This window comes from Ovis canadensis, chromosome 20 (genome assembly GCF_042477335.2).
Source record: "Ovis canadensis isolate MfBH-ARS-UI-01 breed Bighorn chromosome 20, ARS-UI_OviCan_v2, whole genome shotgun sequence".
In the NCBI taxonomy this organism is placed as follows: domain Eukaryota; kingdom Metazoa; phylum Chordata; class Mammalia; order Artiodactyla; family Bovidae; genus Ovis; species Ovis canadensis.
In genome coordinates this window covers 22,204,693-22,221,925 of record NC_091264.1, presented here as the reverse complement: position 1 = coordinate 22,221,925, position 17,233 = coordinate 22,204,693, and positions in this window count along the sequence as shown.

Genomic DNA, 17,233 nt, shown 5'->3' with positions numbered 1-17,233 from the left:
GTGTGTGTGTGTGTGTGTGTGTGTGTGTGTGCGTGTGTGTGTGTGTAGTGTGAGTGGGGATGTGAGGGTATTTGAAGCTCAGAAGATAATGTTTCAATCATCTGTTTCAACAGCTGGGATAAAAATCAAGCCTCATTCTACTTTGTCCATAGCCCAATCTTCTTTGTACCCTCCCCACCAATCACAAAACCTCCTGTGTGATTCTGACTTTCTGCGGTTTTTCTCTGGTTGGAATTCTGCATTTGACACAATCCTATACATTCGTTGGGTCCCAGTTACTCTTCTCTGTATTTTGGTTGCATTTGTACATATCACTGTTTCTACATCATGATAGAATCGCTTAAAAAATATTTCCACGCTAGATAGTGACTTCCTCTGGGATAGAGTTGATTCAGGCCTCTTGTATCTTTAGCTCTAAAACAAATGCTTGGTGTAAATGCAAGGAAGGTGGTGTGGGAGTGGGGAGGAAGGGATAGTATTGGTCACTGTTTCACACCCAAGCCAGGCATCCAAAGGATCATTTTGTAATTCTTGAAATCTCATCTCACATATGCATCCCCTGGCATTGTTCAGTACAATAGCCATTAGCCACATGTGGCTGAGCACTTGAAATGTGGCTAATTGGAGAAACTGAATTTTACTTTGATTTTAATTCACTAAAAATAGAAAATTTTAAATTGATGTTCCATGTGGCTACTGGAAAACTTCTAAGTAAATTTGGAACAGATTGGGAGTATGAAATCCACTTTTTCATCTGTTAATTTTGTAAACTCTAAATACAGAGCAAATATTTCCAAAGAAAACTTAGTGGACTGGAGATGCATTGTGAGGATAAGACACATACTGGATTCAAGGTGACACACACAAAGAACGTAAATATCTCATTAGTGATTTTATTTTGATTTCATGTTGCAACAGTAATATTTTCAATATGTTATATTATTTAATTGACCTCCAGGATGCCTTGCAAAGGCCATGGGAAGCCATCTTTAACAACACTCATTCCCCTCTATTAGTGTTTTGCATTTTTTGGTTTACTCCTCGAGTTTGTTCCGTAGATTGCAGCACGGTTGGGTTTCGACTTCTGGGAGTGGGTTCTCAGCGGACAGCCCCACATAGAACGTTCAGTGCTTTAACGATGGCTAGGACGAAAAGAAGGCGTTTGTAGCCTGCACAAACAGCCTTCACCAAAGGCGGATTCCGGGTCAGTTCTGCAGAAGAAAGAAAGACCCACTGGGCCAGAACCCGGTGACTCTACGAACACCGCATCCGGCCCTGCGGGCGCTGGGGCCAGCGACAAGCCGCGCCCCCAGGGCCGCGCGGAAAACCCGGGCGCCGGAGCCGGGCGCGGCCGGGTGGCGCTCTGCGCAGGCTCCGAGGGCCAGCGGGTGGCGCGGGGAGGCGGCGCGGGCGCTGCACGCTGCGCCGTTGTTATGGTCCGGCCCCCGTCACGTGACCGCGCCCCGCCCCCGAGCGCGGCACCGCCTCCCCATGACTCAGCACTTCGTGCCGGCTCGGTCCCCGGGGTCAACCTGGGAGAGCCTGCGCGGGGTCGGAGTGCGCTCCGCCGCTCCTGCCCCTGAGGCGGCGGCGGCCGCGGGTGTAGCCGCTACCCTTGCAGTCTCTTCGGTTTTCCGGCCTCCGGGCAAAGAGGAAAAATATATGGTGTTTCCCTGGAGCAAGATCGCTCTGGGTTTCCCCTGAGTCAGCAGCTCCGCGGAGAACCTGCAGCCTGCCTTGAGTGAGGCATGCGGGAAGCAGAGGGCCGTACTTAGGGGTCTCTAAGCCTCAAGTCGTTTGCAGGTGACCTGTCCAGCCCTTACTGCTCCGTTTGGCCTGAGCATCCGCTAGATGGTCTCTCGGGTGGTGTCATTTCAGCTCAGTCCAGTCGCTCAGTCGTGTCGGACTGTTTGCGACCCCACGGACTGCAGCATGCCAGGCCTCCCTTTGCATCACCAACTCCCGGAGCTTGCTCAAGTCATGTCCATCAAGTCGGTGATGCTTCCCTTGTCAACACCTTACTCTTTATGACTGCTTTATACCAAGCCCTTTGATCTGGAAGTCTATGGAACAGCCCTGGTTGTTTCCTTGTTCTTGGATGAGGCTGCAGAGATCCAGTGAACAGGTCGTTGTTACGCAGAGTTGAACTGCAGTGTTTCAAAGCCTGTGCACTTCCTGCTGCACCCCGAATCCTGCGTGAAGCTGAGAGCCTCCTTCCATGACACACCTCTCCCCCAAAGACCGCTGGTCTGCCGCTGAGGGGCTTAAGATTTTCTTCCTTTTTAATTATTGGTAGAAAATAAACACACAGTGCTGTTAACTTCAGCGTACACGATGCAAATGATGTGGAAAGGATTTTTTCCCTACAACCGCGTGGTGTTCAGCATTTGAATTGATTATGTTGAAGAAGGCCCCTAAGCCTTAAGATAGAAGAACAGTAGCCAAAAAAAGCTACCGGGCTTCACCCTAGCTCAGAGGGTAACCTGAGAGGATCTAAGCAAAGCTGTGTTGTCATCAGGGACCACCCCCCTTCTCATTCTTCACCTGTTTCAGTGAGAATCTGGAGGAAATGTGGTTTCCTTTCCAACCAGCTCAGGTGTCAGTAGTACTAAATTAGTTGAAAAAAGTGCAGATCTTTTCGTATTGTGTAGTATTTCTAACACAGGGTGCTGAGATGCACAACTTTTAAGAAAAAAACTTTTAACTTGGTTTTTAAAAGCCAGCCCCTAGTTTATATGGATTAAAAATATATATGAACATGTTCTTTTTCATGTAGGGTTACAAAAGATCTGCTCAGTAAAGGGAAGGCCTCTATTAAGCTGGGAAAGCATGGGTGTGTAAAGGAGGTGGATAGGAGTCAGCAAGGGTGAGGTGAAAGATGTGGGCGTGAGAAACTGATTGGGACTTGAACCCATGTGCTGGGACTCAAACCCAGCCAAAACCTGTGGTACCTGGTTTTAGGACCTAATGAAGCTCAGGTTCTTGATGTCTCATTGCAGAAAGAATTCAGTGAGAGACAAAGTGATAGGTAACAAATGGGTTTATTCAGATTCAATGAGAAGCACACTCCACAGGCAGAGTGTGGGCCATTTCAGAGGGTGAGTGTGGCTGTGAAATGGGGCATGGTTAGTTTTTACAGGCTGGGTAATTTCATATGCTAATGAGTGGGGGAACTATTTCAACGGTTTTTGGGAGAGGGCAGAGATTTCCAGGATTTGGGCCACCGCCCCCTCCTTGGTCTTTAGACAGTGCCTTGAAACTGTCATGGCGCCTCCGGGTGAGTCATTTCACTTGCTGATTGAGGATCAAGGTCTAGTCTTCTCTGCCATCTTGGTCCCATTTGATTCTGATCAGTTTGTGTTGTGTCCTTGGGCTAGGTCATTCTTTCAAAAGTTGTGCCCTGCCCCTTTCCCTCCTATTACAAAAGGATGTCTTTAGAAGCAGGATGTCTCAGGAGAGGGACTTCCCTGCTGGTCCAGGTGGTTAACACTCTGTGCCCCTAATGCAGGGGGTCCGAGTTGGATCCCTAGTCAGGGAACTGGTTCCCACCTGTGCGTCCTGCACATGACAACGGAGGTCCCTTGTGCGGTAGATAAATTTTTAAAAAAGAAAAAAAATTATCTCTCAGGAGACATGACTTGATGAAATCCAGAACACATGTGAAGAAGTTAAATTTTTTCTTTCTTTTTTTTTTTTAAAGTTGTATCATCTTCTTGTGAGATGCTGGGAAAGGTGTAAGGGATTGGGATGGGCAACTTGGTAGCTCAGTTCAGCAGACTCACTTTCACTGGAGTGCAGTTAAAGAAACACGGCTTTTTATGATGGACACTTCCAAATAAGCACAAAAGTAGGGAGACATAGTGTCATCTACCTATTACCCATCTTCAGGGTTGCTGCACGGCTACTCTTATTTGGGGTATTCCCCTCATTAGAGCAGATCTTACTGAGAATGATCTCCAGTGGTGAGCTCTAAATGAGCCCTTGCCTCTAAGAAAGAAATAGGAACATGGGGATGAGAGAGATCCAGGAAGCTGGGAAGGAGTGAGTAGTTGGCTAATCTCTTACTGGAATCAGTTTCCTTCCTTCAGAAATTGGAGACAGTTGACGTTAACCAGTGGTTTTTATTCCAAATGTTCTAACTATTGTTATAAATTATGGGACCTTGAGTTTAAATCAAAGCCAAAAACAAAGCCAAAAACCAATGCTTGTCACATGTAGTATAAACTATTTCACAATAGCTGGAATGGATAATTGTTGTGGTCAAAGTAGGCCCATTGTCAAAAGGAGTGTAAGGTCTTTCAAGCATGTATTTACCCTTTTAAAGATCTGTAATGTTAGTCTACACCCTTCCCATTTCACTTACACTGGTTCACACGGATAAATGCAAACTTCATTCTAGGTTAAATGACATCAAATAATTCACCTTTGTCACACAGCAGCCCATCATTTGTGGATGATGTGGTGTGAAAAGGTGCTAACCATAATTACACAGACAGAAAAAGGCAATTGTACTAAATATTGAGCAATTTTGCTTTGATAAGATCAATGCCTAACAGGAAAAAAAAAGGAATAATGTAATTTTTCTTCCTGAAGGTATTTTTCCATACACAATACCCCTGCCATTCATTGTAGTACTTCGGCGAAAACATAATAGGTACCTTTGGTGGGGGAGAATCAACTCATCTAAGATGTACCTTATCCAAGACTTCTTGATGGTCCGGTGGCTAAGACTTCATGCTCCCCATGCAGGGGGACCAATTTCAACCCCTGGTCAGGGGTTTACATCCCACATGCTGTAAGTAACGTTCTCGCGTGCTGCAATGAAGACCTGGTATAGCCAAATAAATAAGTGTTTTTTAAAAAGTAAAATGCAACTTATCCTCTAAGTGCACAGGGCAGCCCCACACAATCATCCAGCTTAAAATATCAGCAGTGAGAAACCTTGGTCTACGTGGATCAGGATTGATCCTGAGTATTGCGTGGGTGCTTTTCCTTAAATCTTTGCAAGGGTTTCTAAGTTCATCAGAATGGTTAGTTGAGACAAACTGAGTATATACAAAGGTTAGTATCTTTATTTGCAGTTACCATGAACACAAATACGTACAACTGTCTAGTACATTCTTGGTCTGTAATGGGCTTATGGAACTTATGGTAGGAGGGAGAGGGGAAGGCCCTTACTTTTATCCTGTTTCTGGTTTCCTCGTGGCTTCTAACTGCTCTAACTCTGGTCTACTCTTCATAGCGTCTTATTTTCTGTTCATGTGAGATGAGTTATATACCTGTACCAATATTACCATTAAACAGCAGTGTTCTTAATCCCCTGTCTAGACTTCTTGAAAATTCAGTTTTAAAGAATGGAAACTCATTAGCTCCCTTAAAAGCTCTGTTCCTACTAGACAGGAAGTATGGTACATGTGTGATCTGGCCACCCAAGATACTCTTTTTTAAAAAAAAACTTTTGGTCGCACCGTGCAGCATGTGGGATCTTAGTGACCAGGAATCAAACCCTTGCCCCTTGCAGCAGAAGTGTGGAGTCTTAACCACACTTCTAGCACCAGAATGTCCCCAGGATGGCTATTCTCTTGCTTCCTGTCCACCCCCTGCTCCGCCAGTGCCTACTCCACCTACACCATACTCATAGGACTGACTTCCTACATACTTGCCTCCCCAGCTAGTGATTGTCCTAACTTTAGAACATCTCCATCATGATAGTTTATCAGAAGGGCAGTGGAGGGGTGTGCCTCTCTGCTTGTTTCCCTGGTAATCTATGAGCCAAGCCAACACCAATTCCTCTATAACCAGTAGCCCGCCCCAGCACACATACCCCTCCTACTCCCATCCCCCACCCCCATCAAAGACTGCGACGTGGCGGGGTGTTGCTCCAGGACCTTGCTTCCAATGTTCGAGCTCCCCCATTCATTAAACCGTTGATGTCTCCATTGCTGACTCTAGGGTCTTTAGTTTCGAGGTTGGCCTTCAGGACTTGTAGGCCTGCTGGTTGCAGCCTGACAGCATCCTGGAAGAAAGCTCAGTTTGAGAATTGGAATTCCAGCTCAGCCCACCTTTAACCCTGGGCAATAGTTTGCTGATTGACTGGAAAGATTGAAAATAACATGCAAAACGTCTGACGCAAGTTAGGTAGAGGCTCTTGAAATGGTTATTTCTTTTGCATCAGCCAAGGCAGGGGAGGGATTTCCGGAGGACCAGCACTATTGTATTCAAGGACCAGTGAGTTCACAAAGCATCTTCCAAGCCACGGATGCTTCTTTTCTGGAAAGGCCAACAGATACTGGGCTGTAAACCCTGGGATTCAAAGCTCTCCACTGTCCACTGAAAGTTGCCTCTCTGACACTTTCATTTTTAAGGTTTTGTGGTTTCTTCTAGTGTCTTTTTGGGAAGGGTGATTCAGTTAAACCTCCATGGGCTTCTTCTACCATATTTCTCCCCAAGAAGAAGCCTGGACAAAGTGGAGATTGGTTTGCCACCCAACAGCTGCCTCCGTGGTGGTGGGTAGAGGGTGTTGTAAGGACGTCAAGGAGGGCAGGTCACAGCTCGTGGCAGCATGGGCCAGTGAGTTCACAAAATGAGTTGTCATGAAGCATCACTTGGGATGGGCAGCCCCGCCCAGCCTTGCTTTGTTTTACAAATTTAAAGCAGGACCTGATCTGGGTGACCAGAGCCTCCTGGTCCGTTTACATTTCACTGTGGGTGGCAGCATCGTTTGCAGTAAGAATATTCTCCTTTTCAAGGTGCCCTGGTGGCTCAGATGGTAAAGAATCTGTCTGCAATGCAGAAGACCCAGGTTTGATCCCTGGTTCAGGAATATTCCCCCCATCCCCCACCTGGGAGAAGGGAATGGCAACCCACTCCAGTGTTCTTGCCTGGAGAATTCCTTGGACAGAGGAGCCTGGCGGGCTACAGTCCATGGGGTTGCAAAGAGTTTGAAGCAACTGAGTGACTAACAGTTTCAATTTTCAGTGTCATAAAAAAGTTTGGGGACAACTTCTGTAGGTAAGAGCCCATTTCACAGAAGAGGAGGCTGAGGCTCACAGATTATTCCATCCTCAAAGGCCACACCTAGAAACAGCAAAACCGGGGTTTGATACCAGGCCTGTTTGCCTTCAAAGGCCAAGTTCATTCCTCACACTGCAAAAACAAAACTGAGTAAACAGTAATATCTAAATTTTGAATAGGCCTTCATGGCCTGCCGAGTGCTTTGACAGAAGTAGAGGGGAGTTAAGGGGGTAAGGGAATGAGGGTGTCTCATATACCTAACCTGCATCCAGGGCTTCCCATCAACCATTTTATTGAATGTTAACTGTGTGGATTCCTGATTCACAGAACTTATAGTAGATGGCCTTGCTTTGTTTTTACAAATTTAATTTGCTCAGTCATCATTTTCTCTCTATGCCCCACTAGCTCTAAGAACAAGCACTCCTAATTACTCACATTTGTGTATGACAGGGTAGCTTTCACATATGTTTGATATCTCATTTGGTTCTTAAATCACCCCCTGTGGAGTTGGGCAATTTTACCAGGAGGAAACTGAGGCTGAGAGGTTATCTATCTTACCCCAAAGTGGCACCACTAGCATGAGGTCGGGCTGGGAACACTTAATCACTGCTCCAGCTCTGCCAGCACCTGGCAGTGGACGTTGATTCTTGAGTGTTTCTGCACTAACCGAGTGCTTCAAGACTTGAAGTTCAGCGGGGAGGGACTGCGTTTGATGCATACACACTGCCAGATACAAAACAGATAACTAATAAAAATCTACTGTGTATATTTGGTGCAGCAGAGATGGATGCAACATTGTAAATCAACTATACTCAATAAAAATTAATTTATAGGAAGATAGCTTTGAAGTTTAGCAGATAGCTTCCTCCTATCCTCCCTTTTCAAAATATCCCCAATCAACAGGGGAAAAAATAAAAGTAAATAAATAGAAGAAGAGGAAGAAAAACAACCAAAATGTTCTCAAGCAATTGTCTTTCAAGAACAAATACAAAAGGAAGGCTGGCCCAGGAAATAGCTTTCTTCTCTGTGTAGAGAAGCTGCCGGCCTGGGGCAGGTGGTGACGTCATCATCTCTCTCCGTCAGGTGATGGCTTGACCGCCCAGCTTCAGCCATTCTTTCCCCAAAGACTGTCCTAACTGTACCCTCACCTGACCTCCCGCCTGCAGCTGATTTCACACATAGTCTATCTTTGTATGTAAGCCCCCCTTTTCACCAGACTATATAATCTTATAGAATTTTAATATGACTTCCTTTTAGAGATGGGGAGACTGAGCTGGAGAAAAGTTCAATGATAGAGCTTGTACTTAAACCTGGGTCTTTTGACAGAACATTCAGGACCTTTCTTGCCCCAAGAGTGATGCCTTCATTTCATATGGTAGAGACTTTCAGAATCAGATAATCATCTTTACCGGCTTAAGAGTAGACACCAGAAACTCTTAAACTTGATGTCTTTAGTTTTTGTACATTTCTGTTTTCTCTATGTTTTTTAATTTCTTTGTCTAGGACTTTTGCATATTTGAAGAATTGTTTAAGTCATGTGCTGCTGGAGGAAGACAGGGAGAAAGACTGGATGAGAGATAACAGTACCATGGAAACTGCTAGAAGACCCTCAAGAAATGATTTCTTTTTAAAGGAAAATATTCAATAAGTATACTCGTTAAAGTAAACCCATGAGTGTAAAACAAGCCACTCCTTTTCAGTACAGTACTATTCACTAAAACTCATGGTATAGAAAATAAATTTCTCTGTCCAGAGATGTCTCTCAAGCACATAAACCAGGCCCTTTATCCTGCTGAGGAAAACCAAATGTAACTTGTGTGAGAGCTCACGAGCCATTTTCATGTACAGGGAAAGGTCGGGGGGGCGGGGGGTCACATTCCTGCAGTTGCAGATGTGTGTGTTGGGGGAAATTCAGTAGGTTTTCTGAGTAGTGAGTAAAATGCAAGAGTGGCAATAAATTATTTATTTCTGGCTGCGCTGGCTTTTCACTCCTGCACGTGGGCTTTCAGCGGTCGCGGTGAGTGGGGGCTACTCCCTCGTTGCGGTGCCTTCTCATTGGGGTGTCCTCTTTTGTTGTGGGGCACTGGCTCTAGGCAACGGGCTCAGTATTTGCAGCACATGGGATCCTCCCAGACCAGGGGTCAAACCTGTGTCCCCACGGCTAGATTTAAAATGGATAAGCAACAAGGAACAGCTGTATGGCGCATGGAACTCTGCTCGATGTTATGTGGCAGCCTGGATGGGAGGGGCGTTTGGGGAGGGGAGAATGGATGTAGGTTTATGTATGACTGTTCACCTGAAACTATCACAGCATTGTTAATTGGCTATACTCCAATACAAAATAAAAAGTTTTTTTAAAAAATTGCAGGGGTGATAGCAAGAGCTAAAACCTCGGGTATGAGAATTTGTCCTTGAAGATAAGATTCCTACTGAAGTTAAATTTAGTTGCTGTCTTCTTTTCACTGTGCAAAACAAATACCTAAAAAATCTTTTACAGATATCCTTTAATATTTAAGAACATGAATTAAATATGTCCACAAAGTAGCTCTGAAATGAGTACCAATGCTGATCTTGGCTGCAAAGAACTTTTGGATGTTTAGATGATACATAGTTATATCATGGAGGCAATGTTCTGCCAGTCGGATTAAAGGTGTGCTTGGTCATTTAACAAATATTTATTAAGTACTCACTCTATGCAGGTCCTGTTCATGGTACTGGAGACTTTGGATGAATGGGAAGGACCACAATTCTGTTCTCATGAACTTTCCTTCTAGAGGGAGAAGGCAGACAATAAACAGGAAAACAGATGTGATGATTTCTAGGTGCCATTTTGAAGAAAGCAATAGAGAACAGTAATTGTTGCTGTGATGATTTATGTATGCTAGACCTTCTTGTGGTTAGTTTTACAAGTGATTTAACTACCAGTCCTGTGATTTTGTAGGCCAAAAAAGCTGCCAGCTCTAGAGAATGTTCCTTTGCTCCTGCCTGGGCTTCCCGGGTGGCGCTAGTGGTAAAGAACCCTCCTGCCAATGTAGGAGACGTTACAGATGTGGGTTCGATCCCTGGGTCAGGAAGATCCCCTGGAGGAGGCCATGGCAACCCACTCCAGTATTTTTGCCTGGAGAATCCCATGGACAGAAGAGCCTTGGGGGGGGGGGGGGGCTACAGTCCATGGGGTCACAAAAGAGTTGGACATACCTGAAGCAATTTAGCGTGCACATACCTGCTAGGGCTGAACTCTATTAGTTGAAGTAGAGTTTTTTACCTCCCTTTTCCTTCAGGTAGGGCATATAGTTTCCTTAATAAATGTCTTCAAAATGAGATAATCATTGTAATTGCTATTGAAAGACAGATGCTTTAGTTACCTTTGATAGTTTGTTATGAATCTCTAGATCTTAGAAGCATAGTATTTAAACAGTTTCTAAAACCTAAAATATTTATGAGAGATTTATGGTGAGATTTAAGTATGCCAAAATAGTGTCAAAATGTTAAAGAATATTTGATTTGAGTTTCATCAGATTGACTCAACACATTACATGGGTCAAAGGTGTTTTTTTTTTTTTTTAATTTACTTGGATTGAAAATGAGAATTAATGGCATTGCCTTGAATTAATGGCATTGCCTGCGCTGAGAGCACAAGAAAGAAAGTGCCTTTCACTGAGTGTTGGAGGCATCGAAACTGTAAAACCGGAGGGAAAAGTGCAAATAGTTCCATTTTCCAGATATTTGGTACATTTGAAGATGTCAAATTTGTTAACAACAAGTAATTTAATCCATATTATATTATGCCCAAGTTTGTTTATAAATCCTGTTTGGTTTTTTTCTCATAAGAAACAAACACAAACTGTGCTTCTTCAAGATGGAATCCCCAGCAAGAGCTTTCTCTTTTATCCATATTTGTATTTTATAGTTGTAAAAAGGAGATTCAGGTCACCCCATTTTAACTAGGGTAATATGTTCTGAGGTTTCTGAGTTGTTGTTTTCAAGTTATGACTAGTTTATATCATCGTGGGGCTGTTTTATATTCAGATGATTATATGGTAGTTTATTTAAAAGATAAAAAGAAATGCCAACGTAAGCCCTCAAATATTTACTTCAATTTTTTAAAGTCTGTTAACATTAATTCAGGTAACATGTTATTGCATGATTAATGAAAGCTGAATTTCTTTTAACCATATTTAGAAAGAAGACTGTTGAAATAAATAAACAACACAAAAAAACAATGACTATCATGTTTTGTTTCCTCTGAGACTTGTAGTTTAGTAATCGCCTTAGTATTGCAATCCAGAGTCACAGAGGAAGGGAATAAAAACTAGTGTATAATATGAAGCTGCGGCTGCTGCTGCTAAGTCGCTTCAGTTGTGTCCGACTCTGTGTGACCCCACAGACAGCAGCCACCACGCTCCCTCGTCCCTGGGATTCTCCAGGCAAGAACACTGGAGTGGATTGCCATTCCTTTCTCCAATGCATGAAAGTGAAAAGTGAAAGTGAAGTCGCTCAGTTGTGCCTGACTCCTAGCGACCCCATGGACTGCAGCCCACCAGGCTCCTCTGTCCATGAGATTTTCTAGGCAAGAGTACAGGAGTGGGGTGCCATTGATAATATGAGGAGTTATCAGGAAAAGGCAGAGAAGGAAAGAATTGAGGGGAAAATTAAAGAAAGAAGAAAGGGAAGAGATTCATTTGGCTGTATAGCAGAAACCGACACAACATTGTAAAGCAACTATACTCCAATGAAAATTAAAAAGAAAGAAAAAGGGATGAAAGAAAGAAAGAAAAGAAAACCAAGGAGAGCCTGGAGCAGCGTCTTGGGTTCCTCACCGAGGAGCTCATTCTCTCAGAAACTAGTGTGCTAGTGACAGAGCTCGGGGAAGATACGGATGGTGATGAAGGCTTAGTGCACAGACCTGTGGACACAGTGTGGGAAGGAGAGGGTGGGGCCCACTGAGCGAGGAGCGTGGACACATAGCCATCCCCACGCGAAAAATAGAGAGCCCGTGGGAACGTGCTGTGTGATGCAGGAGCTCAGCCCAGCGATCTGCGACAGCCTGGAGGGGTGGGGAGGGACGGAGGGAGGGTCCCGAGGAGGGCACACGCTTGCACCTGTGGCCCATTCATGCTGATGGATGGTGGGGACCAGCACGATACTGTGAAGCAATTATCCGCCAATAAAATTTTTCTTAAAAAAAAGTAAGGAAAGAAACTGCAAATGCTAACAGTTCCAGCCACCGAGTTATTGTGAGGTTTAAACAGCATAACATATATGAAAGGGCCTCAGAAAAATTCTCTACAGAAGAAGGTTCTCTGCAGGTACTACAGGCAGACCTCTGAGAGGTTAGAAGTGGGTTTGGTTCAGACCACCACAGTAAAGCAAATATCAACACAGTGAGTCACAGGAATATTTTGGTTTCCCACTGCATATAAAAGTTACATTTACATTATACTGTAGTCTATTAAGAGCAACAGCGCTATGTCTAAAAACATGTAAAGTTTTAAGTTAAAAAATATTTCTAAAAAAAGGTAACCATCATCTGAGTCTTAAGCAGGTTTTAGTAGTAACATCAAAGATCACTGATCATGGATCACTATAATAAACATAATCGTAATGAAACAGTGTAAGCTATCGCAAGAATTTTAAAAAACGAGATGCAGAGACATGAAGTGAGCAAATGGTACTGAAGAAATGGCGTGTTAGGCTTGCTTGATGTGGGGTTGTCACAAACCTTCAATTTGTGAAAAATGCAGCATCTTCAAAGTGTAATAAAAAGAGGAGTGCCTGTATTAATAAACGATATGGGCCTATTTACCAATTTATTTCTAAAACTATATTTGAGGTTTTTCGAGGGGCCTCCCAAGCCAATCTCAAGCACAGAGAGTAAGATGGACATCCTTTATCTTGTGAGAAAGCTTGCAGTGTCTCAGTACTCACACTGGCTGCATATAGGGTAGAGGAGGAGCAGAACACGGTCTCTTTGATTAGTGTCTATTGTTAACAAAAAAACACACCAAAGCTATAGCTGTGCATATTTGAGATACAGTATCTCATTGGGAAGATACTGGGTAGGTGATACATTCTGTAAGACTGGAAAAGATGAAAGAAGCTGATTCATCTAATTCAAGGCCAGGATCCAATAACTATGGAGGCTGGACTGCATTCACTGAGGCCATAGTTTGTGCATGTGACTGTGTTCAAACTCATAAGCATCCTTTCATTTAATTCTCACCACCATCATGTGGGGCCCAGCAATAAGAACTCCACGTGGCAGCTGGAAAAAGCAATCTTTAAGGATTTAAGCATATTTAAAAGTTACCTATCAAGTAAATGGCAGAATTCAAATTCAAATCCAGGTATTTACCGCCTTGCTTCTTACCTTCAGCTCTCTGGACACCCCTGCTCTTTCCCAGGGCAAAGGGGATCAAAGACAAGGGGCCCAGGGCTCTCCTGCAGAGTCAGCTATTGGCCCTGTGGGTGTTGGAGTCAGAGGTCTTTTTTCCCCATCCCATCCCTATGTTCTGTAGCATTTCTAGAGAGTGTCTATGTTCCTTCTCCTGTCTTGGGATGGTGGCACCATCATTAAGGGCAGCTCTCTAACCGCTGCTTCTCAGAGATGGTCTCCTAGTTCCAGAGTTTGGTGAACACTTTGCCGGGGTTAATGGAGGAGCTCAGAAGTGTTGAGTGCTAAAAAGAGAAAGAGAGATACAGTAGGAATTTGGGAGTAACACCCCTGTATGTAATATAGATAACCAACATGGAACTCTACTCAATAATTGGTAATAATCTATATGGGAAAATGGAAAGAATCTGAAAAAGGATATATTCTGAATCACTTTGCTCTACATTTGAAACAAAATGTTGTAAATCAACTGTACTTCAATAAATTTTTTTTTTTTTAAAGGGAAAGAGGCAGGAAAAGGAGTAAGGTTAGGGTATTGGGGAAATATAAAGAGATCAAATGAGTAGTTGTTAATTGCCTACTGGGTGCCCTGTACTGTGCTAGGTGCTGGGACAAAGAAGTAAACAAAAGGCAGGGTAGTTCTCTTTCCATTTACAGCCAGGTTGGGTAGAAAGAAAGTGGTGTTAAGAGATATATGAGTTAATGGGCTTCCCTGGTGGCTCAGACGGTAAAGAACCTGCCTGCAATGCGGGGGACTCGAGTTTGATCACTGGATTGGGAAGATCCCCTGAAGGAGGGAATGGCAACCCACTCCAGTATTCATGCCTGGAGTATTCCACAAACAGAGGCACTGTTGTCCCTGGGGTCACTAAGAGTTGGACACAACTGAGTAGCTAACACCTTCATGACAGTAAAAGAGTGCTATGGCAAGGAATAAGGAGAGGAGGATACAGTTAAGATGAGAGGTAGTTTCACAAAAACCCCTATGAGATAGTGATCTTTAAAACAAGATATTTGTAAACTGATTCTGAAAAACTTGTATACTGATGATTCTAGAATAATATAACTATTAACCTTCGATGGAAGTTGTGAGTAATAGTAGGAAATGCATTTATTTTTATTACATATGCAGAATATAGCTTTTAAGAGTAAATAGCAGCTATAAGGAAATATTTCTATATCTGCTATAATCATAAATTTTAAGGAACTCTTATTTTATTATTTTCATATTACCTGGAGTAAGCCATTATAAAATATCAATTGTTTTGTGAAAAGAGTTCTGTTTTCCTCTTATCCTGCAATTAACCAAAGTTTGACTCCTTCTATACATATGATAGCAATTATCTTCTCACCATTTCATATATCTTTTTTAATATTAAAAAAAATTATTTTATTTACTTATATATTTATGGCCGTGCTGGGTCTCCGTTGCTTTGTGCAGGCTTTCTCTAGGTTCAGCAAGCAGGGGCTGCTCTCTGTCGCCGTGTGGGAGCTTCTCACTGATGGGGCTCCTCTTCTGTCCGAGCACAGGCTCTAGGCACTCAGGCTTCATCGGATGCAGCGCTTGGGCCCTGCAGCTGTGGTGCACGGGTTTAGTTGCTCTGAGGCGTGTGGGATCTTCCTGGACCAGGGATCGAACCTGTGTCCCCTGCATTGGCAAGCAGATTCCTGTCTACTGCGCCTCCAGGGAAGTCCTAATACATCTGTTTTAATATTAATAGTCTGTTTTAATATTAATATCTGGGCTACATCTCATTTTTAATTCTTATTTATATAACCCCATAGTGTTTTGCTTCTAATAAAATGTTAGTTAAATAATTGGTTTAGGGTACATCTGCATTTACTTGGAGACTAAATAGATAAAATTTTAGCAACTTTTAATGGTCAAATAAAGCAGTTAGAAAGCTTTTCCAAAAAAACACATGTAGTCTCACCCTACCTTTTGAGTATGAATTATCACCTTATTATTGAAAGTTACTCCTTTTAAATAGCATGGAGAGTTCACTATAAGTTATACATGGGTTCTCAACTGTGAAACTGTGAAGAGGGTCAATGCCTCTAATTCCATCCTTAGTCAAGGGTCAAATGTAATGGCATCTTAGAATTGGCAAAATATGGCATGACGTACATGGTGACTTCGGCAGCAAGTTTTGCTTTCATCCACCTGGGGTATAAAATGAAATGTCATTAATTAAAATATTGTAGTGGAGTGTAATTGATTACAATTTGTGTTAGTTTCAGGTATACAGGAAAATGAATCAGTTATACATATGCATACAGCCACTCTTTTTTAAGATTCTTTTCCCATGTGTGGTCTACAGAGTGCTAAGCAGTTTCTCCTGTGCTCTACAGTAGGTCCTTACTAGTTACCTATTTTTTATATAGCAGCATGTGAATATTAATTATAATATTAATTTTATATGTAGTGTGTGATATTAATTTTTTAATTTATTTTTATTTTATTTTATTGTTTTACTTTATTTTACTTTACAACACTGTATAGGTTTTGCCATACATTGACATGAATCCAGCACGGGTGTATATGCATTCCCAATTTGTCATGATTCTTCGCCCCAGAATGCGACTGATTGACCTCAGCCCCTGCCCCACCCCTCACATTTCCACTAGTGTTTCGAGAGCCCTGGAAGAGGCGCAGAACACCAGGCTTAGAAGCTGCCCCTCTCCTGTTGCCGGGATGGACTCAGCTCTCTCTCCAGGTCTGTCTGGGCCCCACCTTCTGCATCCTCCGACATCAGGGACGCCCTCCAGAGCCTTCCCAGGTCTGCAGAGAGAGGAAAGTCCCAGGATGCTGTCGCAGGCAACATGTGGTCATTGGAATCTTGGTGACATCCCAGTGCGGAGGCTGAGACATCCCTGGCGCCCAGCTCTGCTGGAAGCCAGGTGGTCTCCAAGCCGTTTAGGGGCGCTTCTGCCCACGCCTCCTTACCTCATTGCCACCTGGGGCCTGCCTCCCTCCTTTTCGCCAACCTTCTTTCCGGAAACTAGTCTCCTTAGAATGTCCAGGCGGTTCCTTCTTTACAAGGAAACGCTGCAGCAGCCTCCTTCCCCTCCAAAAGGCATCAAGTCATTTACAAGAAAATTCAGAAAAGACAAGATCAATGGGGACTACAATAGTTGATGCCCCATTGTAAAATCAGGGAACTCAGAAGATCGGAGGTTGAATGACTTGTTCAAAGTCACAGACCTACAAAAATAAGGCAGGGCATGATAGCTCCAGACTATCAGTTCAGTTCAGTTCAGTCGTGTCCGACTCTTTGCGATCCCATGGACTGCAGCACGACAGGCTTCCCTGTCCACCACCAACTCCTGGAGCTTGCTCAAACTCATGTCCATCGAGTCGGTGATGCTGTCCAACCATCTCATCCTCTGTCGTCCCTTCTCTTCCCGCCTTCAGTCTTGCCCAGCTCTCTATGCCACCACCCATAAGAAGACTGAGCTTTCTTTGTCCTCTTGCCTGTTTTGGCCTCTTGCTAAGTCTATCAGCTTCCGGAGGTAGAGTAAGTCCAGGGAAGCACCCCTCTCCTCAAAATGCAACGGGTTAAAATCTGCCTTCCATGTTGCTGCCCTTGTTTCGGGCATAAAACGGGGACAGTGTCCTAACAAAACGGCATCTGAATGTGTTTTTCAGTGTTTGTCTACATCTTTCTTTCTTTTATCCCATTTGATATATGTGCTCACATGCTTTTAAAAAAAGGAAGCTCTGGACAACTGAGAAGTAACAGTTACAAAACTGACGACATCTTTTCCTAAAAAATCATTCCCACAGTTTTAAGTGAGTTTGGGATTTCTTTTTTTAAAAAATCA